At 42.0% G+C, this 25,863-nt stretch overlaps 1 protein-coding gene across 11 annotated transcripts in view; it reads right to left on the bottom strand.

Annotated features, from left to right (window-relative positions):
* The window catches only part of DPF3 (double PHD fingers 3), a 272,192-nt gene that overhangs the window by 150,458 nt on the left and 95,871 nt on the right, over positions 1–25,863 (bottom strand). The window contains exon 1 of one of the 11 annotated variants that reach the window (XM_056545789.1): positions 10,110–10,130. The exons of the other annotated variants lie outside the window; for them this stretch is intronic. The gene's annotated coding sequence lies outside the window, so the exon portion shown is untranslated. Of the gene's footprint in view, positions 1–10,109; positions 10,131–25,863 lie in introns of those variants that run through there. 11 annotated transcript variants of the gene reach the window in all.

Genomic DNA, 25,863 nt, shown 5'->3' with positions numbered 1-25,863 from the left:
ATACAGTATTCACATTACTGGCTCACTTAACCCCTTGCTGAGCTGTGCGCTAAGCCAGCCCGGCAAGGAAAGCGTTAACTTACACTGCTGGACAGTGTAGGCTAACCCTTTGGGCAGTATACACTATATACAGCCATCTATAGATTGCTGTATATAGTGTATACATAAGATGGAGAAGTCCCCTTACCTCCATCCAGGCAGGGGCGGAGTACAGACACGATGCAGGCTGGCAAGGGTATAAGGCTCTGTTAACATTCTCCGTTTTGGATAATGTGAACAGACCCTTCTGCCAGTGTCTACCCAGACAGGGAGACTCCAGCTGTTGCTAAACTACAACTCCCAGCATGCCCAGACAGCCAAAGGCTGTCTGGGCATGCTGGGATTTGTAGTTTTGCACCAATTGGAGGCTCCCTGTTTGGGAAGACATTGCATTATGGGCGCTTTCCCCTGCAGAGAGCGCAAAAAATGTCCTAACCCATTTTTTTGTGTTTTTTCTTCTTATTTCAGATCCGTGTATGCAGAGGATTAAGACGGATTCGATGGATTACGACGGATGAACTTGATTTATTTTTTATTTTTATAAAATGGTTAACGAGGGCTGTTGGGGAGTGTTTTTTTTAATAAAATAATTTTTCCAATGTGTTGTGTTTTTTTTTATTGAATATTCAGGCTTAGTAATGGAGGCTGTCTAATAGATGGAATCCATTACTAAGTCAGGGCTTAGAGTTAGCCCCGAAAACAGCTGGCGCTAACCCCTAATTATTACCCCGGTACCCAACGCCACAGGGGTGCTGGGAAGAGCCGGAACCAACAGGCCCGGAGCGTCAAAAATGGCACTCCTGGGCCTAGGCGGTAACAGGCTGGCGTTATTTAGGCTGGGGAGGGCCAGTAGCAATGGTCCTCGCCCACCCTGGTAACGTCAGGCTGTTGCTGCTTGGTTGATATCTGGCTGATATAGGGGGAACCCTATGCGTTTTTTTTTATTTATGAAAAAAAAAAACGCATAGGGTTCCCTGTATATTCAGTATCAGCCAGATACCAACAAAGCAGCAACAGCCTGACGTTACCAGGGTGGGCGAGGAATGAGAAGGAATAGCTGAGTTTCTCTGTATGAATGCCAGGATTCACGCATAAGGGACTTTGACCAAGAACTGCAAATTGTCACTGGCACCTGTTACCAAGGTTAGGAAAATACTGCAGTAGGATTAAGAGTCAGCATGGCAACACTTTTACAATCATTGGCATGAACACATGGTGCAAACACTTGCTACCAGTTAGGTTAATAACATTAGCAACATAAACTAGATATAATGTCAGAATACTTGCACATAGGCCCTGGCAGTAATTTAAAAAAAACAAAACACATAACATAAAAAATACATTGAAGGAGTAATTATCCAGCCTTATAGTCCAATTCCTGACATCCGCGTAGGTCAACTTTTTGAAGGTACCATGGCGCTTGGTGAGTGCTGCAGCCTCTTCAATATTTACAGCTGCTCATCCTTGCATCATTATACTATTAGCAGGAATGTGCTGGACACTGCAGCTTGAATGGAACAATGCTATAGTACCTTGGATCAGTGCTACTAACATTCATTCCTAATGTGTTTATTTTTCTTAATTTTCAATAATCATTCTCTTAAATTAAAAAGAAGCACAGTATAGCTAATGAAAGACGAACAACAGTAAACAGTGGAGACCGCAGCGCTCGCACAAGCACCATGGACCATTCCAACAGCTGGTTAGGGTGGGTGCAATAAGATGGTCACTATCTAATCCAATATTGATGCTGTAAACTGAGGATAGGCCATCTATTTTATAGGGCTGGATAACCCATTTAGGCTCATCTTGTTCAAACTATTCTCTTGCAATGTTGATACAAAAAATACAAAAACGTCTATGAGGCACCTGCTAATTTATGGAACAAAAATAGAAAGCATAACATTCCCTGGATCAATGACCCATTCTCCAGTAATCTAGGACATATAACACTTGTACATTACATAGTACATAGTAATATTATGACTCTCAAAGGAATTCATCCAGACCCCTTTTGCACTATTTCAGTGAATAAACCATGACAACTTCCTCTGGCAGAGATTTCCATAGTCTCATTGCATTTGCAGAAATCCCTTATATGATGATATGCAGCTGGACTGTATTAAGCACAAGTACATTGACATTTTCTGGTTGATTTATTCATTTGTTTGCATTTTTAATAAAGTTTTAACAAATGTATTATTTATTTTACTTTGAAATTTTTATTTGATAGTTTAATGTCCTCAGTCTGTGTTAAAAGCAATAATAATAATAATAATAATAATAAAAAAAATAAAAAAAAACCTGTACTCACCTGCCTGATCCTCCTCTGACACCATTCCAACAGAGCCTGGTCCCACCACACAGCACTTCCTGAACTTAGAATCCACACAAGGAAGTATCTGCTCAGCAGGAACAGGTGACATCAAAACAGCGTTGGAGTGGGCCGGTGAGTACAATTAAATGTCCTAAGTCTGGAGTAAAAGACCTATTTAAAAAAAAAAAAAAAAAAAAAACAACAGAAAAAAAATTCCCTGGACATCACCTTTAAGATGGGGCTTAATTATGGCCCTAATAGGAGTATTCCCATCTTCAGTATGTATGGCATATTCCCAGGATATGCCATAAATGTCTGACAGATGTGGGGCCAACCTCCTAGACTTGCACATATATCAAGAATGAGAGCCCCTGGCAAGGTCTTGCCTGCTTGTGTCAGCCAAAGGGTGGTCAGGAAGCCAAATACAGTCAAGCAGGTTGTTTTACGCAAATCCTATTAACCTCTTTGGAAATAACGTAAACAGCATAGAATCACCAGCTACCTTGTTTCTGTAGATTGGAAGTTATAGAAACAGTGTAGCTTGTGAAGGTATTTTGTTTACGCAATTCCCATTAACCTCTATGCGAGTTAAGTAAACTGTGTAAAACAGGCGGCCCGTATCTTTTAGACGTGTATGGCATAGCCAGTGGACATGGCATAAAATGTTTGTGATGATAATACCCCTTTGAAGGACTAGACTTTACTTTTCATTGTTCCAAGAACAAAAATTTTTTTTATTTTGCCATCAATCTAGCTGTAGCAATAGCACCATTTTGGGGTACATTTAAAAAATAATAAAATAACAGAATTGTTGTAATTTTATAATTCTGTTTCAGAGAAAAGATAAGTGAACTATATAGTGCATTTGAAAAGTCTTCAGACCCTGTCACCTCTTTTTCTATTTTGTTATGTAAAGGACTTGAATGTATAATTTCTGCAATTTTTTTTAATGTATTTTTTTTTTTAAAAGGAAAAACAAAAATTTTGCATGGACATAATTATTCAGGCCTTTTACTTAGGACTAAGTTGAAGCACCTTTTGCAGCGACTCCAGACTCATGTCGACTTGGGGATAATGCCGCAAGGTTTTCACACCAGGATTTGGGGATTTCGGGTCATTCTTTTCTGCAGACCCTCTCAAGCTCTGTGAACTTGGATGAGGAACGTCGGTGGAAGTCATTTTCGGATATCTCCGGAGATGTTTGACAGGGTTCAAGTCGGGGCTCTGGCTGGGACACTCTAGTACATTCACAGAGTTGTCTCTCAGCTACTTACTGTGTGGTTGATAGTGTGCTTAGGGTCATTTTCTTATTGGAAAGAGGAGTATAGAGTACAGAGCACTCTGGATCAGATTTTTATTAAGAATATATATCTGTACTTTGTTTGATCCATCTTTTCCTCAACCCTGACCATTCTCCCTGTCTCAGCTGCTGAAAATCACCCCTTCAGCATAATGCTGCCACCACCATGCTGCACTGTAGGGATGCTGTATCCTGAAATAAAGACAAAGGCAGAGCTTCCTATAGTATAATATCGTTTGCGCAGGAGATTGTATTCTAGACGTGTTACAGTTAGTAGTACAGGTTTGCTCACCTGGTGGAGTTGTGTGAGACACAGCTGCTATATGCGCATAAAAAAAAGTGGTGCTGCTTCCCGGAGTTGGCGTCAGGGCATCCCCAGCCGATCTGTAGATAACATAAATCTTGGAAAAGCCGGGTTGTAGCGCAAACCAGAAAAGTTACTTTATTTAAGCCAAACAACAATGCGTTTTGAGGCAGCAGTGCCTCCTCCTCCTCAGGTAAAAGGCTTGTGTACAGACAGTGGAACAAGCTTCAAAATTGTAAAATTGTAGGGATGGTATTGGGCAGGTAATGAGCAGTGCGCCTGCTGTCTGCCAGATATGATGCTTAGAACTGAGGCCATAAAGTTCAACCTTGGTTTCATTAGACCATAGAATCTGGTTACTCACAGTCTGATGGTTTTTTGGGTGTTTATTTATTTTTTTTGCAAACTTCAGACAGGCTGCAGTGATGGTTGACCTTCTGTAAGTTTCTTCTACCTGCACACAGGATCTTTGGAGCTCAGCCAGAGTGACCATTGGATTCTTGGTCACCTCTCTTACCAAGGCCCTTCAACCCTGACATAGTTTCATGGGGCGGCAACTATAGGAAGAGTACTCGTTAATCCAAACTTGTTCCATTTAAGAATTCTTGAGGCCACTGTGTTTTTGAGAACTTTCAGTGCAGCAGAATTCTGTTTTTCCTCTTCTCCACACAATCCTGTCTCTGAGCTCTATAGGCAGTTCTTTCCCTCCTCAGGGCTTGGTCTTTGCTCTGATATGCATTGTCAGCTGTGAGACCTTATATAGACAGGGCTGTGTCTTTTCAAATCATGTCCAATCATCTGAATTTACCACAGGTGACTCCTAACAAGGTGTAGAAACATCTCAGAGATGATTTAGAGAAATAGGAGGCCCCAGAGGTAAATTTCACATTTCACAGCAAAGGGTCTGAATACTTATGTCCATATAAAGTGAAGTTTTTCTTATTACTAATAATCTGTGTCACTATGACACTGGACGTTCGAGTACATTGTTTTGCCCTAACAGCAGGCCCTGAGGGAGTTGGCCTCGGGGCTCATGATATGTGTAGGGCAGGGTATGCTGCAGATCTGTTGGCAACCAGAGGGCAGAACTTATATTAAAGTTTATTAGCACTGGACTATTTATTGCAACATACTACGATATGGAACATGGACCAGTGTGTTGCCATCGTATGCACTGACACAAACACTTTATTTTCCCCTCTTATTTGAGCTTTCTTTCTGTATAAGATTTTACTTGTTTGTGTGACTTTAAAATTAAGGGATTTTATTAGTTATACTGGATGCGCAATGTCTTATTTTCAGACCCCTCTTTTTCTATTTTTTTGTAAAGCTAACGGCAGGCCCTGGCATCCTTTCTAGGTCCCTAAGGCTCATCTCCAATCGTGTCAATGGGAAATACAACCACCTGATTAAGGAGGGGGGGGGGGCATTGATCACGCCACAGATAATGGACCATAGCAATCAAAGAGTCCAAGCGTACTTGTCCTATCACAGAAAAAAAATATTGCTTATATATCTATGTTACTTACTAGTTCATGCAGATTCTTTTGTCTTTTTATGTGTCTTGTTTCTCTATTTTGCTCAAAAATCCCTCTGTTCTGCCACTTACTCATTCTCACATCCACTGCTCCGGAAGGGGTGTGTCTAAGCCAAGCACTAAGCTCACCCTCATTGTATTCACTTACTCACTGAGTCTGCTGTGCTGGGTATCTTCATCCAATCACGGCAGGCTGCTCTATAACCCCCTACTCTCTGTTTTCATTCTGAAGTCTGATAGGACAGGAGTGAGCACACAGGAGTGCTAGTCCCACCCTCAATTACTGGACTTTGTTTTTGCCTGTGCTTCAGCTGGGACAAAGACGATGCTGCATCTGGACAGGAATATGTTCTGGTTGGCATGGGGACTCCCTAGTGGTCTTTTTTTTTTATATAAGCTTTGATTTCTATAAAAACAAGATAACACATTTTTATGGAGTATTCTGTTTTGTCAAGATGTAGAACATAGAAAAAGTTTTTGATTCTGACAGTGTTAGGTAGTGGTAGGAGCTTCCTCCAATCCCAGCTCTTCAAGCAGGGCCAAGGCCCTAAGTGGCACAAGTTTATGACTAAATTCTACAATATAGTGAACATAGTGCTGTAGAATAGGGCCCCTTAGTGATCACCATAGAAATATTGGCATGTACCAGCAGCTGTAAGTGGCTGAAGAGAAACAAGCAGCTAACTAGTGCAGATATAGCAGGGAGCCTCTGTAATGTGTGGGCCACTGTACTTGAATACTAAACTAGAACACATAACAGTCACCACTAAAGTGAATTCATGCATAAGCTTCTAATACCTAATACTATCTGTGTACCTTATTTACTATTTCATGTAAATCTACAAATTAGCTAATACAGTAGTAGTGATCCTTCCTGTAAACCTATCTGCTAGTTAAAGGGGTACTGCAGTGAAAAACTTTTTTTTAATTTTTTTATTAACTGGTGCCAGAAAGTTAAACAGATTTGTAAATTACTTCTATTAAAAAAAATCTTAATCCTTGCAGTACTTATTAGCTGCTGAATACTACAGAGGAAAATTATTTTCTTTTTGGAACACAGAGCTGTCTGCTGACATCATGAGCACGGTGCTCTCTGCTGACATCTCTGTCCATTTTAGGAACTGTCCAGAGCAGCATATGTTTGCTATGGGGATTTTCTCCTACTCTGGACAGTTCTTAAAATGGACAGAGATGTCAGCAGAGAGCTCTGTGTTCCAAAAAGAAAATAATTCCCTCTGAAGTATTCAGCAGCTAATAAGTACTTGAAGATTTTATTGACTTGATTTAATAAAAAAAAAAAAAAAAAAAGTTTCCCACCGGAGTACCCTTTTAACCACTATTGACCTGACTGTGGAGCCTGTACCAAAGATCCCATATAAAGTTCATTATGGATCTGGACCCAAACAACCCAACTGATAGATTGCGAATAAGCCCCCAACTAACAATTCAGTTTTAGCCAACTAATTAATTTAAATCGGTTCATTTACATACATGCTTAACTGCCAAAACATCTGCCCCAGAAACCTCTAGCACCACTTATCACTTTAAGAAAAGAGTCAGGTAAGGTCTCAATGAATGAGGGTTTCTGAAGGCCACAACGGGCACATCAATGGCCAGATTAACATCATATAGCCTAAACCAGTGGTCTCCAAACAGTAGTATTCAAGCTCTCTGGGCATGCTGGGAGTTGCAGTTGTGCAACAGCTGGAGGGCCACAGTTTGGACACCACTGTCCTAGACCATAAAAAAAAAAAAAAAAAAAAAAATAATAATAATAATGATTTTTTTGGCAACTACACAATAGAGGATATATTCAAAAACTATTGTAATTTCTGTTACAGCAATATTGATCACATATTTCCTCTCCTCATATTTTGAAAGGTTCCTTGTGCTGCTTTGAAAACATACGAGTTTATTTTCGTGACACTTTTGGTTATTTTCTTGCCAAAATAGAGTTAGGGCGTCAAATTGTAAATCTCTGAAAATTCAGTTGGGAATAAGTTAATATCACCTAATATTACATGATTACACTATTAGAGCTCAGACAAGTGACAACTGTTTAGGTGAAAGACGTCTGAAGGCAACGACAAGAGGAAAATAGATATTGATATCAGTATTGATTACAGTGTCTAAAGGATTAGTGGCAGATATCAGCATGTTCCCTGAAGTCTACCATCAGTGGCGGGTCCCTGGCTGGTGATAGCAGCTGGGACCAGCAGTATATGAATCGAGCGCAGTTCTTGTGGTCGCTAAATGGACTGTAAACGTGACGCAATGTACACATACATCACTGTGCAGTAATTACCAGGGCACAGTGACTTACATATAAGTCTTCTAGGGGTTAAATGTGAGAGTGCAGGTGCAGTGACTGTATAGTCCGGTTGAAAACATTTTTGGGGGAAGGGGTTCTGTTTAAGCATTTGCCAAAAATTCACAAAAATGTATATTTATACTTGAATAGTTGGGTAAATTACACTACCAACCAAAATAAACACACAAAAAAAACCAACCAAAAAAAAAAATAATTAGACTCTCACCCTCTGAAAATATCATGTAAAGCATAAAATGTACATCACTATATACCCCCTTTTGAAAAACTGATGTGCATAGTGTAAACCTTGGTTCATTCTCATGTAAAAACCCTTTGAATATTTAATGTAAACTTTTCATGCCACAATTTTGACACAAAAAATTTGGAATTTCTCCTCCAATGACTTTAAAAGGGTAGTAGCATTTTTAGACCTTTCCCAGATGTATATGACTAGGTGATTTAGATATCTACCATCACGCACACAGATCTACTACAGGAACAAAAAAATATACACTTATATTCTCAAAACAATATGGAATATCTGTAAAAGATATTAAAGTATCATCAACCTTCTAAACAAGTTTAGGAATCCCACTCCTTGAAGTTTTTCTTCATAAAGGGTTGTCTCACCAGTGACTACCTTCTTAGTACAAATTAAAAATGAAGGTGAGAGCGCTCCATGGTATAATTAAAACAGGGACTTAAAGGGGTACTCCGTCCCTAGACATCTTATCCCCTATCCAAAGGATAGGGGATAAGATGTCAGATCGCTGCGGTCCCGCTGCTGGGGACCCCCGGGATCCCCGCTGTCATTACTGCACAGAGCGAGTTCGCTCTGTGCGTAATGACGGGCGATACAGGGGACGGAGCAGCGTGACGTCATGGCTCCGCCCCTCGTGACATCACGGCCCGCCCCCTTAAGACAAGTCTATCGCAGGGGCGTGACGACCGCCACGCCCTCTCCCATAGACTCTTATTGAGGGAGGCAGGCCGTGACATCACGAGGGGCGGAGCCGTGACATAACGATGCTCTGGCCCCTGTACTGCCCGTCATTATGTGCAGAGCGAACTCGTTCTGTGCAGTAATGACAGCGCGGTGCCGCAGCGGCAATCCCGGGGGTCCCCAGCAGCGGGACTGCGGCGATCTGACATCTTATCCCCTATCCTTTGGATAGGGGATAAAATGTCTAGGGGCGGAGTACCCCTTAATGGTGGAGGAGAGAATATCAAAACTGCTCACCCTGAAATGTTGTGCAGCCACATACACAACAATGGTAATGCACGTAAAATAGGTGTCTGCTGCCCACCAGCTCAATAGGATATGTAGAATCGGTGTAGCTTCAAGATGTATGCCGGCTCAGATTGGCGCAGGAACCACTCGTAGGTAACAAATATAGGAGATTTATTCCCAACTTTATTCCCAAGATGCAACACGTTTCACTGCGATTGCGCAGCTTCTTCAGTAGTCACTGGTGAGAGTGAGCAGTGAAACATGTTGCATCTTGGGAATAAAGTTTTTATCTCCTATTCTATTACCTAAGAGTGGTTCCTGCGCCTATCTGAGCCGGCATAAATCTTGAAGCTACACCGATTTTACATATTCTTAGTACAAAGACATTCACATGTACCAATGTATAAATCATTAGACGTACTATAATCTCCCTAGATACAACAATTCCCATAATACAACTGGTGGCATCTAACACTAAAATGGTTCGGCTTTCTATAATTCCAAAAGATCCCTAGGTTGCACAAACACCCTGGTGGCTAAAACACAAGTCTCATTAGCGGCTTTACTACAAGGATTTTAGTCACAGTAAGAATACGGGAAACTAGGTCAAGCTCCTACAGCTATTACTGAAACGAGAAGACGTCGGAACTCACAGAAGCTATGTTTAGAAGACATAGGTTATCTCTATACGCAACAGCTTACATTTTATGACCAAGCATATTCCCGGCTTACTGTGCCCCCCCCCCCCCCCCCCCTCCAGTCATAATATCTTCATTACATGGTGCCCTTTTCCTAATGCCCTCTTCATTAGGCTTCTAAGACAAACCAGGGAACAAGGGAATGACACACACATTTATTTACAACAGCTGATAATATGTGAGGTTTAGAGGTATGTAATCTATTAAGTATTTACTCCTACATATAATTAGAACCTATTATGGTAAATACATTGGGATAATTCCCACATACATTATACCAATGGTACACTTACACCCACTAAAGAGTGCCCCTTTCTGGTGCTGTGGGAGTCCTGTGATGTATCACATAATTTCTGTCAGCCAGTCACTTACTGTAATTAATATCATGTGATGCAGCCTGTGACCACCCCTAAGGAGCTGTAGAGTGTACAACTGGTAAAATAAGAAAGCAACACGTCACTATTTTTCTCAGTAAATATATTTCCAAAGGTACTATTCACATGAAATGTTCGCCTCTGTCCGTGCATGCTGGGAGTTGTAGTTTTGCAATATCTGGAGACACACTGTTTGGAAAACACTGAGCTGTATGTTGAAGTGCAAAAAATGCTGCAAGAAAAAAAATAAAAAGGAAAAAACTATTCCAAAGCAAGTGAACTAGAAGAATTACTCTGAAGGGTGCTGCAACAAATCCAGGAAGAAACAAAGCAACAACAACAAAAAAATACACATCTGAATAACTGCAGGTCTCTGTAGCCTCCACAAGGTGACAGACTTACGGTAATTAATATTTTGGAGCAATTATAATTGCTGCTATGTACATATTTCCTATGTAGAAACTACAGTAAAATGATGGCAAAAACAACAAGTTTAAACCAGTAAGAAAAAGACTAAGCAAATATGGCAGTAATGTGGGAACAGCTTGTGTTCCATATACAAATAATCACCTGGATGATATCCAAGCCATTTAAAGTATTTTCTATGGACAGATAAATCAAAAGTGGAGCTTACTGGGCAATACAGGTCCCATTGTATCTGTTATAAGGTAAATTCAACATTCTATAATAAGAACAAAGTCATGGCTTTAAACCAGTATAGATATAGGATCTGAAACAATCCTCTAACACAGTCTCTCACCAGGTATATGAGGCAGTGAGCACTTGCTGCTGTTTTATTTAACAACGTTGTAATAATTAAATATATTTATGTAGAAGGTAAATAATGGGTCTCACCGTCTTGTTTCAATGTTGAAGCTATTTTTTTTTTACTTGTAGAATCTTCATTGAAGTTGGCAATATTGGAGGCCGATACTTCCTTCCTGTATTATCTGTATAGACAATGCGGCAGGGTGTGTAATTTCATGAATGCGGCTATTAAAATTAAATGGGCATTGTCATTTATTAAAAAATAAATAAATAAATAAACAGTTTTCAGACCCCTGACCGATCCCTAAATAGAGTTGGGAGATGTGTGCACTACATGTGTTATCTCCTGGCTCTGTGCCATGTAACAAAGACTGTCACATAATGCAGGTCTATAGGACTATCTCAGTCCCATAGGGAGAGAAGTGCTCAGCAATGTGCTTCTCTCACACAGCAAATAAATTGGTATAATGTAAATTTGACCCAAACTAACATAATTATGGGTATCTATGATGCTGTTATAACAAGTCATAAGACCCACAGTCAAGCTGGGATTTGTAGATGTAATATGAATACTGAAATGCAGTTTTATAACTCTCATGTGAATTTAGCCTTGAAAGGAACGGATCATCTGAAAATAACCTATTGTTTAAATCAAAGTTTAACATATTTTCAAAGTACCCCCCCCCCCCCCCTTAATTTTCCATTTTACTATCTATATTATAAAATAATCCTGAAATCATGCCGTTTTCAGTCTGGCCACTAGGCCTAAAACCAGGCTGAGAGTTACTGTTTTGTCTGTGATGATAAGGAGGAGCATGCTAGAAGGTAATCTGTACAGAATTATATAAAAGGTGACAGCAGTAGATAGCGAAAACAAGCTCACAGCTAATATTTATTTTTATGAATGGGACAGCTGTCTATTTGTTGCCTATGTAAATGGGGCTTAAAGGGGTATTTCGGCCTTAGATATCTTATCCCCTGTCCAAAGGATAGGGGATAAAATGTCTGATCATGGGGGTCTCGCCGCCCCGTCATCAGACATCTTATCCCCTATCCTTTGGATAGGGGATAAGATGTCTAAGGCCAGAATAACCCCTTAAGGTAAAGCAGCATTTTCCTAACAGTGTGCCTTCATACAATAAATAAGCACATAAATTTGTAAAGTAAATACAAATAAAGTTTTATAACTATTGTAAACCCAACAATTAGGCAGGAAGCCCTATTTTTTCCCCATCCAAATAACAGACTCCATGCCAGAACCTGATAAACCTGCCTGTTGGTGGTTTCCGTCATACATAAGATTTAGCAGAATGTTGTAGCTTCCATTATGAACAGAAGCCACAACTAATACTGTATAAGCAAAGCCCAATTTCAGTTTTAAAAAGAATCCTGACTTTACATTTACTTTTTATGTTGCATTCTTTAAAAATCTTTATTTTAATTAGGACAATGAATTGCTGCAGTGATGTAAAGTGAAAAAAGTCTGTTGTGCCTGCAAGATAACAGCAGCATGCCATAGCAAAAAGAAAGATAAGGAGGTAGGTTCAGGCAATCTGTGTGTTCTGATCATTTACAACCCTGAGAATAAGACATGGAGAACAGAAATAGCCACAAAGATTGAGGATGTTATGCATGGAAGGCTTGAAATATGGATATACTTCTAAGTAACAAACATTGCCAAGTGTTTAATTGGGAAGTGTTCAAGGGAGCCAGCGGATAAAAGCATCGAGCCATTGTTACAGCACTGACCGCAGGCTGGTGACTTGTCTACTGGCTTCAAATCTTATGGTGCAATCAAAAACCACAACTGAATATCTAAGGCTAACTCCACACAGCTGCTGGGCTCTGACCTGATCAGGATCAATTCAATTTTTTTTTTTTTTGCACTGAACGGACCCCGAGCAGGTCGGAACACAATTTGACTTGAACGGGGTCCGCCGGGTCCTGTCTGGTATTTTACAGGGGTTGAGTGGAAATAAAAGACAACAGTATTTTTTCTCCGCACAACTCCTGTACTTCAGACGGACTAACCGATGGAGCTCCCATTACTGGAGCAGCCGCGTGAACAAGGTCTAAGATTTTTTTATATGTAAAAACCTCTTACATTTTTCAAACTGCAATACTGCAATAGTGAAAGACAGAGGTTCTTAAAAGGGGTATTCCAGGATTTTTTTTTTTTTTACTTGACAATGCTACAGGGGCTGTAAAGTTAGTGTAGTTCATAATATGGTGTCTGTACCTGTGTGTGACGGTGGTCTCACAATTCTTATGTGATTTTCACCCCAATATTTATTTTTAACAGCATAAAAAAATTACTCAGGTCTCGGGTTTTCTCAGGTTGCAGTGCATCGAGACCTGACTCACTAGTCAGGTGATCAGAGGGAGTCTGTCCTGCTTCAATGGGTGGAGTGGCCGCTGGGTGGGAGAGAGAGATAATTTTGCAACAGCTTTAGGCACCCTGATTAGAAAACACTGGTGCATTGCATTGAAAGGATCACAGGTGTTTTTCAAAGGGTGGGGTGACTGATGTGTGGGAGGGAGGAAAGTGACCACATACTTATAAACTATGGAACTATGGGATGTGTAGTTTAGAGAAAGAAATTCAACAGGAAATACCCAGTTCTGGCAGGTATGTACTAATAAAATCCCCTTATGGTGGATAATCCATTTAACATACCTTTTGGCCAAAAAGTCTGTACCATCCCACCATGATAAGGTGACGGACTAAGTGTAGTTCAAAATGTTTTATATTCTACATATTGCCTAGCGATAGCAGTGTGCTGCTGTAATTTTTCTGTTTACCATAGACATCCAAGCATTGGTGTCTTCATCAGGCCAAGAGTTTAATGTCCAACTGCCCCCAACATATAACCAAAGGGACACAGTACCCCAAATTCTTGTGATCAATGGGAGTCCCAGCATTTAGACTCTCACCAATCAGAAACATCACCCATCCTGTGGATATGTGATGTGTTGCTGGTGGAAAATACCTTCATAGATAACTGGTCATTTATCTGTTTTCGCTTAGACTGCAAAAAATCTATTTACAAACATGAATAAGTAAACAAGCAAAATAAAAGAAAACAATCATTTATATGACATGTCTATTCGTAAATACTTGTATTTACCATAATTTTTTAATCTATGCTCTACCCCTTTTGGGTAACTCTCAAATCTGAGTAGCACGTCACACTTTTGGAAATCTATGGGACTAGTCACATGTGGTGACATCGAAGCTTCCAATCAGACAGACACAATGAATTTTTTGTAGGCCCAAAATATCACATTGCTAATAGTGAATATATTTCTCTAGCTCAAAGTCATGAACTATGGGAATGTAGTTATCTCTAACCCCTCAGTGAGATTTTACAGACTATACACTTACAGAAGAACCTCCTATTTGTATAGTCTCCCTATTTTATCTATGTAATTCCTGATGATTCAATATGGATTATTTACACATCCACAGAAAGTCTCAGGTTGGAAACATGTATTTTGTCCTCCATAGTCGAATTTCAAATATACTTTCTTCTTAGTACAGGCACATGTTCCTGAAAATGACACATAGGGCATAAAGTAGTAGCACAAGTAGAGGCCAGCATATGCCATTGCTTTGACCACAGTGTGTAGATCAGAGATCCTCATCAATTGAGATGTTTGTACCACAATGTGGCAGCATTCAGCCTTATTTAAAGTGCAGCCTCCACTTCTCAAGGCAGACTGACACATTCTAATATAGATATAAATTACAGTATTTATCTGTAACTGGTGTATAATAATGTACAAGAAACTATGGGATAAGCTGTGTAGAAAACTGACTGCAGCTATACTGCTAGACAAATTCTACTATAAAATCAATCAGACACATTCTACTATAAAATCAAGAAGCCAATATCTTCAGATCAGTTCTGCACTCTTACCATTCATGTGTACTAAAGGATTGGAATTTACAGGACACCTAGAAATTAAGCTCCTTGCATTCACTTGATGCTACAGCTCTCAATTGTGAACAAATTTACAAGATGTAATAACAATGGGAAAAAAAAAAAAACTAAAAAAATCTATAACAACCATGAAATATTACTAAATCTTTGATTTAGTATAAAGTCACTAAATATACTTTTCCGAGGAGTTTCCTTCACTTCTAAGTAAAAATTAAACAATAAATTTTGATCTTCATTTCCCTGCTAAGAACAGTGTTTAGCCTGCTGTTTCATTTCTACCAGGAAAAGAAAATAAAGGAGAATTTTTTTCCCCCCCTAAGGACAGTATTTTGCCAGTGTTTTGTGTAATATGTCTTGCCACAAAAAGTACAGCAAATGCTGCATGTTTGTCAGAGCTCCATCCTGCTGCATTGCTTTCGTTGCTCCTCCGGCATACTCTGCATTGGCAGATGACTGGGGCTGCAGTAGCATCAGATCTCCGGGGCCTCCAGTGACTCTGACAGAGCAATTAATTTCCTTCTCCTGAGGTTAGCCGAGAGGTTAGACAACTGCCTGTACCCATCACTCTAGACACTCCCCTCTGTGCCAAAGCAAAAAAAAAGTATTAGAAGCTTTACAGTTTAACATCTTCACTACCGAATCTGGACTCTACGTGTAAAAAAAATAAAAAAATAAAAAAAAAACATTTAGGTTTGATATAGTAGATTTTTGCTTTTTTTATTTTTTGTAAGAACGAACTGTTGTGGTTAACATCAAGATCCACTGAGTCATAGAATAAACAGTGCCCAGCATAAAGAAACCTCAGTGGTGTAGGGTGGCCTCAGTAAACGTGCATTGCTTTTTGAAAAGCAAACAAAATACACATCGCTGTGCATGGGTGTGTAAAAGTAGTGAACCTCTCTAATTCAACAATTAAAACAATCCCTTTGACTTTGGCTGTAATGCTCTACACTCTCCTATAAAGAACTCTGGGTCACTGTAGGACACAAAAATATTGGCTGCAGTCAGTATCATCTAAGGGTGGGTTCACATTGCGATATTGCTGGCTGTTTCACGGTTTCAGTTTCAATAGGTTTCATTTTTATGTGTACAAAAATGTACTCAACCATACCATTATGTTTGAAAAAGAAAATGTACATGTTGCAATCAGTTTTTTCAGTAAGTTAATGAAAAACATTACTAAAAGGAAATCTGTCAGCAGTATCACCCGCACTAAAGCTGTCACACAGGCTTGTAGTGCGGGTGATGCTGATCAAAACTATACTCAAGGCGTCCAGATTCACCCAGCCGTTCTGCCAAACTAGGGGCACGCTGATGTCATCTTCGCCGGGACACTAACACGGGGTGCAAGAGCAGGGAGGGGGGTTATGACGTCAGTGTGCCCGGCAAAGATGACGTCAGCGTGCCCCTAGCTAGGTTCGAGCTTCGCCCATGCCCCAAGGCCCTCATTTGCATAAAAATAAAAAGGCGAATTGCGGCGGAATGGCTGGGCGAATCTGGACGCCGTATCGTTTTGATGGGCATCACCCGCACTACAAGCCTGTGTGACACCTTAAGTGCGGGCGATACTGCTGACAGATTTCCTTTATGGTATACAGCCGCATCTGTTTTAAACACCTGTTAATGTATATGTTAAGTGTATAAATTGCATATGTTAAATGGAAATAGAGAGAAAGTGTGAACCCACCCTAAGGGATAAGTTAATTTCTCACACCCAGCAATCTGGGCATATCCAGCACTACAATAGGGTAGGTGTTGGACAGTCACAGCTGATAAAAGCAGTACAGTGAGGCAAAAAAAAAGTATTTATTTAGTCAGCAACCAATTGTGCAAGTTCTCCCACTTAAAAGATGAGAGGCCTGTAATTTTCATCATAGGTAAACCTCAATTATGAGAGACATAATGAGACAAAAAAAAATCCATAAAATCCCATTGTCTGATTTTTAAAGAATTTATTTGCAAATTATGGTGGAAAATAAGTATTTGGTCACCCACAAACAAGCAGAATTTCTGGCTCTCACAGATCTGTAACTTCTTCTTTAAGAGTCTCCTCTGTCCTCCACTCGTTACCTGTATTAATGGGATCTGTTTGAACTTGTTATTAGTATAAAAGACACCTGTCCACAATCTCAAACAGTCACACTCCAAACTCCACTATGGCCAAGACCAAAGAGCTGTCGAAGGACACAGAAACAAAATTGTAGACCTGCACCAGGCTGGGAAGACTGAATGTGCAATAGACAAGCAGCTGGGTGTGAATAAATCAACTGTGGGATCAATTATTAGAAAATGGAAGACATACAAGACCACTAATAATTTCCCTCGATCTGGGGCACCACGCAAGATCTCACCCTGTGGTGTCAAAATGATCACAAGAATGGTCAGCAAAAATCCCAGAACCACACGGGGGGACCTAGTGAATGACCTGCAAAGAGCTGGGACCAAAGCCGGGGACTCAAATCATGCAGTGCCAGATGTGTCCCGTTGGGCCCGTCCGAAGTTTGCTAGAGAGCATTTGATTGATCCAGAAGAGGATTGGGAGAATGTCATATGGTCAAATGAAACCAAAGTAGAACTTTTTGGTAAAAACACTACTCGTCGTGTTTTGAGGAGAAAGAATGCATCCAAAGAACACCATACCTACTGTGAAGCATAGGGGTGGAAACATCATGCTTTGGGGCTGTTTTTCAGCAAAGGGACCAGGCCGACTGATCCGTGTAAAGGAAAGAATGAATGGGGCCACGTATCATGAGATTTTGAGTGAAATCCTCCTTCAATCAGCAAGGGCATTGAAGATGAAACGTGGCTGGGTCTTTCAGCATGACAATTATCCCAAACACACTGCCTGAGCAATGAAGGATTAGCATCGTAAGAAGCATTCCAAGGTCCTGGAGTGGCCTAGCCAGTCTCCAGATCTCAACCCCATAGAAAACCTTTGGAGGGAGTTGAAAGTCTGTGTTTCCCAGCGACAGCCCCCAAAACATCACTGCTCTAGAGGAAATCTGCATGGAGGAATGGGCCAAAATACCAGCAACAGTGTGTGAAAACCTTGTGAAGACTTACAGAGAACGTTTGACCTCTGTCATTGGCAACAAAGGGGATATAACAAAGTATTGAGATGAACTTTTGCTATTGACCAAATATTTATTTTCCACCACAATTTGCAAATAAATTATTTAAAAATCAGACATGTGAATTTATTTTATTTATAATTTTTTTTTCTCATTATGTCTCTTATAGTTTAGGTGTACCTATGATGAAAATTACTTACTTTTTAAGTGGGAGAACTTGCACCATTGGTGGCTGACTAAATACTTTTTTGCCCCACTGTATGCTGTGAACAGACTAGTCCATGGTTTGAAAATCTTAACAGGAAGGGAAATCATTTCTTTATAGCTTTAAAAACAGATTGATTGAAATGGATTGCCAGAGCCCCTCCTTCACCCGAAACGCAGGAGGTAGCGGTTAGAGTAGGGTCACATGTAGGGTATACCTGATGCTGTGTATTTCAGCGCTAGCAAAACCTATGGGTGTTTATTATTACTCCCATAGACTTTGCTTACCCAGAAATATGGAGCATTGTCACGATGCCGGCTGGCAGGAGGTGGATCCTCTGTGCCAGAGAGGGATTGGCGTGGACCGTGCTAGTGGACCGGTTCTAAGTCACTACTGGTTTTCACCAGAGCCCGCCGCAAAGCGGGATGGTCTTGCTGCGGCGGTAGTGACCAGGTCGTATCCACTAGCAACGGCTCAACCTCTCTGACTGCTGAAGATAGGCGCGGTACAAGGGAGTAGACAGAAGCAAGGTCGGACGTAGCAGAAGGTCGGGGCAGGCAGCAAGGATCGTAGTCAGGGGCAACGGCAGGAGGTCTGGAACACAGGCTAGGAACACACAAGGAAACGCTTTCACTGGCACAATGGCAACAAGATCCGGCGAGGGAGTGCAGGGGAAGTGAGGTATAAATAGGGAGTGCACAGGTGAACACACTAATTAGAACCACTGCGCCAATCAGCGGCGCAGTGGCCCTTTAAATCGCAGAGACCCGGCGCACGCGCGCCCTAGGGAGCGGGGCCGCGCGCGCCGGGACAGGACCGACGGAGAGCGAGTCAGGTACGGGAGCCGGGGTGCGCATCGCGAGCGGGCGCCACCCGCATCGCGAATCGCATCCCGGCTGGAGGCGGTATCGCAGCGCACCGGGTCAGTGGATCTGACCGGAGCGCTGCAGTAGCGAGAGTGTAGCGAGCGCTCCGGGGAGGAGCGGGGACCCGGAGCGCTCGGCGTAACAAGCATCAAATATGCTATGTGTGATCCTACCTTTATACTGTATACTGCATGCGTAAACTCGGTCACCATGTTATTCTAGGCTGCACCACGGTTTGTGCATGCACTGTGACTATGATTATATTACCAAGAGGTTTGTTCTGGTGTCTTGGAATTTCCAGAGAACATGTAGCCTCTCCTAACTTGCCAATTTTAGTAAAATTCCACAAAGGAGATAGGGACTGGCACTTCTTAATGTTGCTCCTATCTGGTTGTACTCAGTAGAATGGTGAACGCTAGCATGGTGCACTATATGGAGGTGCAATGCCTAAAAGTCCACAGACATCCAATGTTTCTTAGTAGACAATGAAAGGCTGCACTGACCACGTCTTCATAAAGTGCTTTATTTCTTCCATGAACAGTGGGGATACTGTGTGTGGGCGCTGTACAGGAGCGACACGTTTCGCGCTTAGCCACGCATCGTCTGGCTCTGAATTCATACCTGCAAACTATGTCTTATATGTACACCTCCCCTTACTACTCACCTGTACCTTGATTAAAGGTTCCGGGGCAATTAGTTCTCTCCGTGCGTCTCCGGCATTCAGATGAACAGACGCTCCTAGCTTGACCATTCCCCCGCATTACATGAGCCGGCTCACGTGAGCTTAGCCCAACCCACAGCAAAGCATCTCTCGGCGAGTGAGCAGCGCCGGCGTCACTAAGGTGCTGCTCACATGATCGGGAGTCAAGGCAACCAAGGGCGTTGCTCTGTCCGTTCAGTGTTGGCCATCCTGAGGACTTAGAACATGCTGTGCTTACAGAGGGGGAGGAATCCAGGGAGTGGGCAATTTAACCACTACTAACATGAATATTTTTGCAAAGACAGAGGTTGCAAGGTAATCAATAAGTGAAAAAAGTGCAATATGTGCTGTGGTATAAAAGTATTCACTAGAAGTGTGTTTAAAATCTGATTTGCAGACATTAATTTAGAAAACAATACTGCTATGGATTACAAGAAGACAGACATCAGTTTTTTGTATTCAGTCCTAGTGGACCTGCTGCTTCAGTAAGTAAAATCCATTTCGCTTCTTGTAGCAATAGCATTCTTTGCCTATCTCCTCCATTATAAGGATTTTGCACTAGTTCCAGACCTGCAAATTTTAGCACTTTTGGATCGCTATTATGACATCTTCTGACATGATCGATCAGATGTGGTGATCCCAGTGGCGTTGCGACCGGGGTGCGGGGGGTGCGGCCCGCACCGGGTGACACCAACCTAATGGGGTGACACCAAGATGCTCCGCAGCACCCCCCCTCCCCCGCTACACAGACACCCCCCATCTGTGCCCGACCGGCCTCCCATCCGTTAGCACTCCCCCCCCCGCGCTGTGTGTGCGGTGCGCCCTTCCGTCCGTCAGCAACCCCCCCTCTTTCACCTGCACTATGCGCCCGTCCGTCATCACACATCCCCTCGCCGTCACAAGCACTTAGCCCGGCCTCCGCTCCCATGTCTGCGCCGGCCTGACGTCACACTGCATGGCCGCGCAGGAGGACGTCAGTTACGTCACTCGCAGGGCGCCAGGTGAGAAGGAGCGCTGCGCTGGATGGGTGAGTGTGTGTGTCTGTCTCTCTGTCTGTGTGTGTATGTGACTGTGTGTGTGTGTGTGACTGTGTGTGTGTGACTGTGTGTGTGTATGTGACTCTGTGTGTGTGACTGTGTGTGTGTGTGTGACTGTGTGTGTATGTGACTCTGTGTGTGTGACTGTGTGTGTGTGACTGTGTGTGTGACTGTGTGTGTGTGACTGTGTGTGTGTGTATGTGACTCTGTGTGTGTGTGTGTATGTGACTCTGTGTGTGTGACTGTGTGTGTGTGTGACTGTGTGTGTGTATGTGACTCTGTGTGTGTGTGTATGTGACTGTGTGTGTGACTGTGTGTGTGTGTGTGACTGTGTGTGTGTATGTGACTCTGTGTGTGTGTGTGTGTGTGTGTATGTGACTCTGTGTGTGTGACTGTGTGTGTGTGTGTGTATGTGACTGTGTGTGTGTGACTGTGTGTGTGTGTGACTGTGTGTGTGTATGTGACTGTGTGTGTGTATGTGACTCTGTGTGTGTGTGTATGTGACTGTGTGTGTGACTGTGTGTGTGTGTGTGTGACTGTGTGTGTGTATGTGACTCTGTGTGTGTGTGTGTGTGTATGTGACTCTGTGTGTGTGACTGTGTGTGTGTGTGTGTGTGTGTATGTGACTGTGTGTGTGTGACTGTGTGTGTGTGTGACTGTGTGTGTGTATGTGACTGTGTGTGTGTGTGTGACTGTGTGTGTGTGTGTGACTGTGTGTGTGTGTGTGACTGTGTGTGTGTATGTGACTCTGTGTGTGTGACTGTGTGTGTGACTCTGTGTGTGTGACTGTGTGTGTGTGTGTGACTGTGTGTGTATGTGACTCTGTGTGTGACTGTGTGTGTCTGACTGTGTGTGTGTTTGTGTGTGTGTGTGTCTGTGTGTCTCTCTGTGTTGTGTGTGTGTGTGTGTGTGTGTGTGTGTGTGGTGGGGTGGGGGGGGGGGGGGGCTTGAACCACCGATCTAATGTGGGGAGACTTTGACCCATTGTGGAAAACCTGCGGCCTAATGTGGGGAAACTACTACCAAGTGTGCGGAGTCTATGCTACCTAATGTGGGGAGTCTATGCTACCTAATGTGGGGAATCTGTGCTACCTTATGTGGGGAATCTATGCTACCTAATGTGGGGAAACTGCTACATAATGTGGGGAATCTGTGCTACCTAATGTGGGGAAATTGCTACCTAATGTGGGGTAACTGGTACCTACCTAATGTGGGGGAACTGGTACCACATGTGGGGAATCTATGCTGCCTAATGTGGGGAAAAGATGCTACCTAATGTGGGGAAACTGCTACCTTCCTAATGTGGGGGAACTGCTGCCTACCTAATGCTCCCCCCCCTGGCAGTAGCACCCTCATCATCCACCAGCAACACCCACCCCCCAGCAGCATCACCTCCATCAGCAGATCCTGGTGGTGGATGATGGCGGTGCTCCTGCCAGGAGGATGATCCTGCCGATGGATGATGGGGGTGGTACTGCCAGGGGAGATGGCCAGTAACACCCTCATCATCCTCCAGCAACACCCCCCAGTAGTAGCACCCCCATCATCCACTAGCAACACCACCAATACCCCCCTCCCGTGGTAATAGCATCAGCTAACGGATGTTGAGGGGTGTTACTGCGGTTGTGGTATTATATTCAGAGGGTGCACTGTATGGCAATGTTATTCAGAGGGCGCAGTTTGTGGTAGTATTATATTCAGAGGGCTCAGTGTGTGGTAGTATTATATACAGAGAGTGCAGTTTGTGGTAGTATTATATTCAGAGGGCTCAGTGTGTGGTAGTATTATATACAGAGAGTGCAGTTTGTGGTAGTATTATATTCAGAGGGCGCAGTTTGTGGTAGTATTATTAGAGATGAGCGAACTTACAGTAAATTTGATTTGTCTCGAACTTCTCGGCTCGGCAGTTGATGACTTATCCTGCGTAAATTAGTTCAGCTTTCCGGTGCTCCGGTGGGCTGGAAAAGGTGGATACAGCCCTAGGAAAGAGTCTCCTAGGACTGTATCCACCTTTTCCAGCCCACAGGAGCACCTGGAAGCTGAACTAATTTATGCAGGAAAAGTCATCAACTGCCGAGCCGAGAAGTTCGTGACGAATCGAATTTACTGTAGTTCGCTCATCTCGTAGTATTATATTCAGGGGTACAGTATGTGGCAGATTTATATTCAGGGGTACAGTATGTGGCAGATTTATATTCAGAGGGTACACTATGTGGCAGATTTATATTCAGGGGGCGCAGTTTGTGGTAGTATTATATTCAGAGGGCGCAGTGGGTGGTAGTATTATATTCAGAGGGTACAATATGTGGTAGTATTATATTCAGTGGGTACAGCGTGTGGCGGTATTATATTCAGGGGTACAGTATGTGGCAGATTTATATTCAGGGGTGCAGTATGTGGCAGATTTATATTCAGAGGGCACAGTGTGTGGTAGTATTATATTCAGAGGGGGCAGTGGGTGGTAGTATTATATTCAGAGGGTACAGTGTGTGGCGGTATTATATTCAGGGTTACAGTATGTGGCAGATTTATATTGAGTGTACAGTATATGTTTGTATTATATTCAGAATGTACAGTGTGTGGTAGTATATTCAGTGGGTATGGTGTATGGAAGGTTTATAATCAAAGAGTATAGTGTATAGTAGTATTATATTTAGAGGATACAGTGTCTGGCAGGTTTATAATAATAACTGTTTTCATATAGAGGATGAGAATGCGCTGACATATTGAGGAGACGTCTGGGCGTCACATTCTGCAGACAGAAGTTTTAGCTGGAACAAGTCCTGGCGGTATGTACCATCTGAATTAGATAAGGGAAGACTATAGAGAAGACGTCACCTGTAGTCACTGATATCATTGTGTATTCTCCTCACTATAGAGAAGACGTCACCTGTAGTCACTGATATTGTGTATTCTCCTCACTATAGAGAAGACGTCACCTGTAATCACTGATATCATTGTGTATTCTCCTCACTATAGAGAAGACGTCACCTGTAGTCACTGATATCATTGTACATTCTCCTCACTATAGAGAAGATGTCACCTGTAATCACTGATACCATTGTGTATTCTCCTCACTATAGAGAAGACGTCACCTGTAGTCACTGATATCATTGTACATTCTCCTCACTATAGAGAAGATGTCACCTGTAATCACTGATACCATTGTGTATTCTCCTCACTATAGAGAAGACGTCACCTGTAGTCACTGATATCATTGTGTATTCTCCTCACTATAGAGAAGACGTCACCTGTAGTCACTGATATCATTGTGTATTCTCCTCACTATAGAGAAGACGTCACCTGTAGTCACTGATATCATTGTACATTCTCCTCACTATAGAGAAGACGTCACCTGTAGTCACTGATATCATTGTACATTCTCCTCTCTATGTCCTATCAGAGCTGGAGTCACTTGTCAGTTCTACAGTTATGATGAGTGAAACTACAACTCCCAGCATAACCTCACCACTGCTCAAAGGGGTACTCTACTGGAAAAAAAATTTTTTTATCAATTGGTGCTACAAAGTTAAACAGATTTGTAAATTACTTCTATTTAAAAATCTTAATCCTTCCAGTACTTATTAGCTGCTGTATAAGTGAGTCACAGGAAGTTCTTTTCTTTTTTAATTTATTTTCTGTCTGACCACAGTGCTCTGTGCTGACACCTTTGTCCATGTCAAGAACTGTCCATAGTAGGAGCAAATCCCCATAGCAAACCTATCCTGCTCTGGACAGTTCCTGACATGGACAGAGGTGTCAGCAAATAGCACTGTGGTCAGACTGGAAAGAACTACACAACTTCCTGTGGAGCATACAACAGCTGATAAGTACTGTAAGGATTAATATTTTAAATAGAAGTAATTTAAAAATCTGTTTAACTTTCTGGCACCAGTTGATATAAAAGTAAATGTTTTCCAGTGGAGTACCCCTTTAAGTAATTCTGGGAGCTGTATATTTAAATGGTGAAAACTTCCTTAACACTTTCCTATTCTGTGGCAACTGGTATATCTGATTATCATACTGGAATTTCTCACAATGCGCTACAACAGTGGTGTCTGTCACAACAGGCTAAAAACTTACTGGGGGGAGGGGGGGGAGGTATGGGGGTGACACCATTTTCTACCGCACCGGGTGACACCAACCCTAGCAACGCCACTGGGTGATCCAATGCCCATGTAGATAGAATACGTGAGCACTTTCGCTCTAACATATAGACAGAGTATTGTCTTTCCATTATAAAAATATCTGCACGGGTATTGGATCACAAACAATGAATTTACTTTTGCACATCATGAAGTTCCTAATTCTGCATTCTATTCCACCTAATCAGATATTTTGCCTGCATATTAAAAAGTTACAGAATGAACACTGCTCGCAACAGTGATTTCCCTGTGGTATTATTTCTGTAAGTCAGTTTTTGCTCGTTTTCTCTTTAAATTGATTAGAACCAAGTTCACTGGCCAGAGTTTTATTTCTTCTGTACAAGGACAAGGGGCCTCTTTTTGCTTTATCTGATAACTCTGGGTCACTTTCAATGACCCCACCCAGTGTTTCCTGATCGCATTCAGTACCGTACAATCCATGTCTGAATGTTTAAAAGAAAGAAAAAAAACTTTTCATCTTGTTTTCGTTTCTTTTTTCTTAATAGCTCTGCTCTTGAACGTTTTTTGGCTCTCTCATAGGCAGTCTGTACAGAGGCTTTTGGATAGCCTCTTTCTATCAGTCTACGTTTTAGTTCACCCGCCTGCTGGTCGAACATTTCTTCAGTATTATTGATCCTTCTTAACTTAACAAATTGTCCGTATGGTATGGCGTTCTTTACACGTGGGGGGGTGGTAACTTTGAGAATGCAATAAAGCATTTGTCGCAGTAGGTTTTCTGTAATTATCTGACTATCTTTCACCTCCACCCGCACGTCAAGAAAATCTAATTCGCTGCCCCCATATACAGATGTAAACAACGTTTTAAATTCTGTATTACTGTTAAGATAATTGATGAATAGGTCAAACCGTCGGACATCTCCCTTCCATACGATAAATATATCGTCCATATAGCGTTGGATATTATCTATAAATTTAGAGAAGGGGTTCCTGGCAGAAAAATATAATGTTTTTCAAAAGCTGTTAAAAATAAATTTGCAAACGTACATGCAACTGGA

Source organism: Hyla sarda, chromosome 11 (genome assembly GCF_029499605.1).
Source record: "Hyla sarda isolate aHylSar1 chromosome 11, aHylSar1.hap1, whole genome shotgun sequence".
NCBI classification, from domain to species: Eukaryota; Metazoa; Chordata; class Amphibia; order Anura; family Hylidae; genus Hyla; species Hyla sarda.
This window is presented reverse-complemented; position numbering and strand designations above follow the sequence as displayed.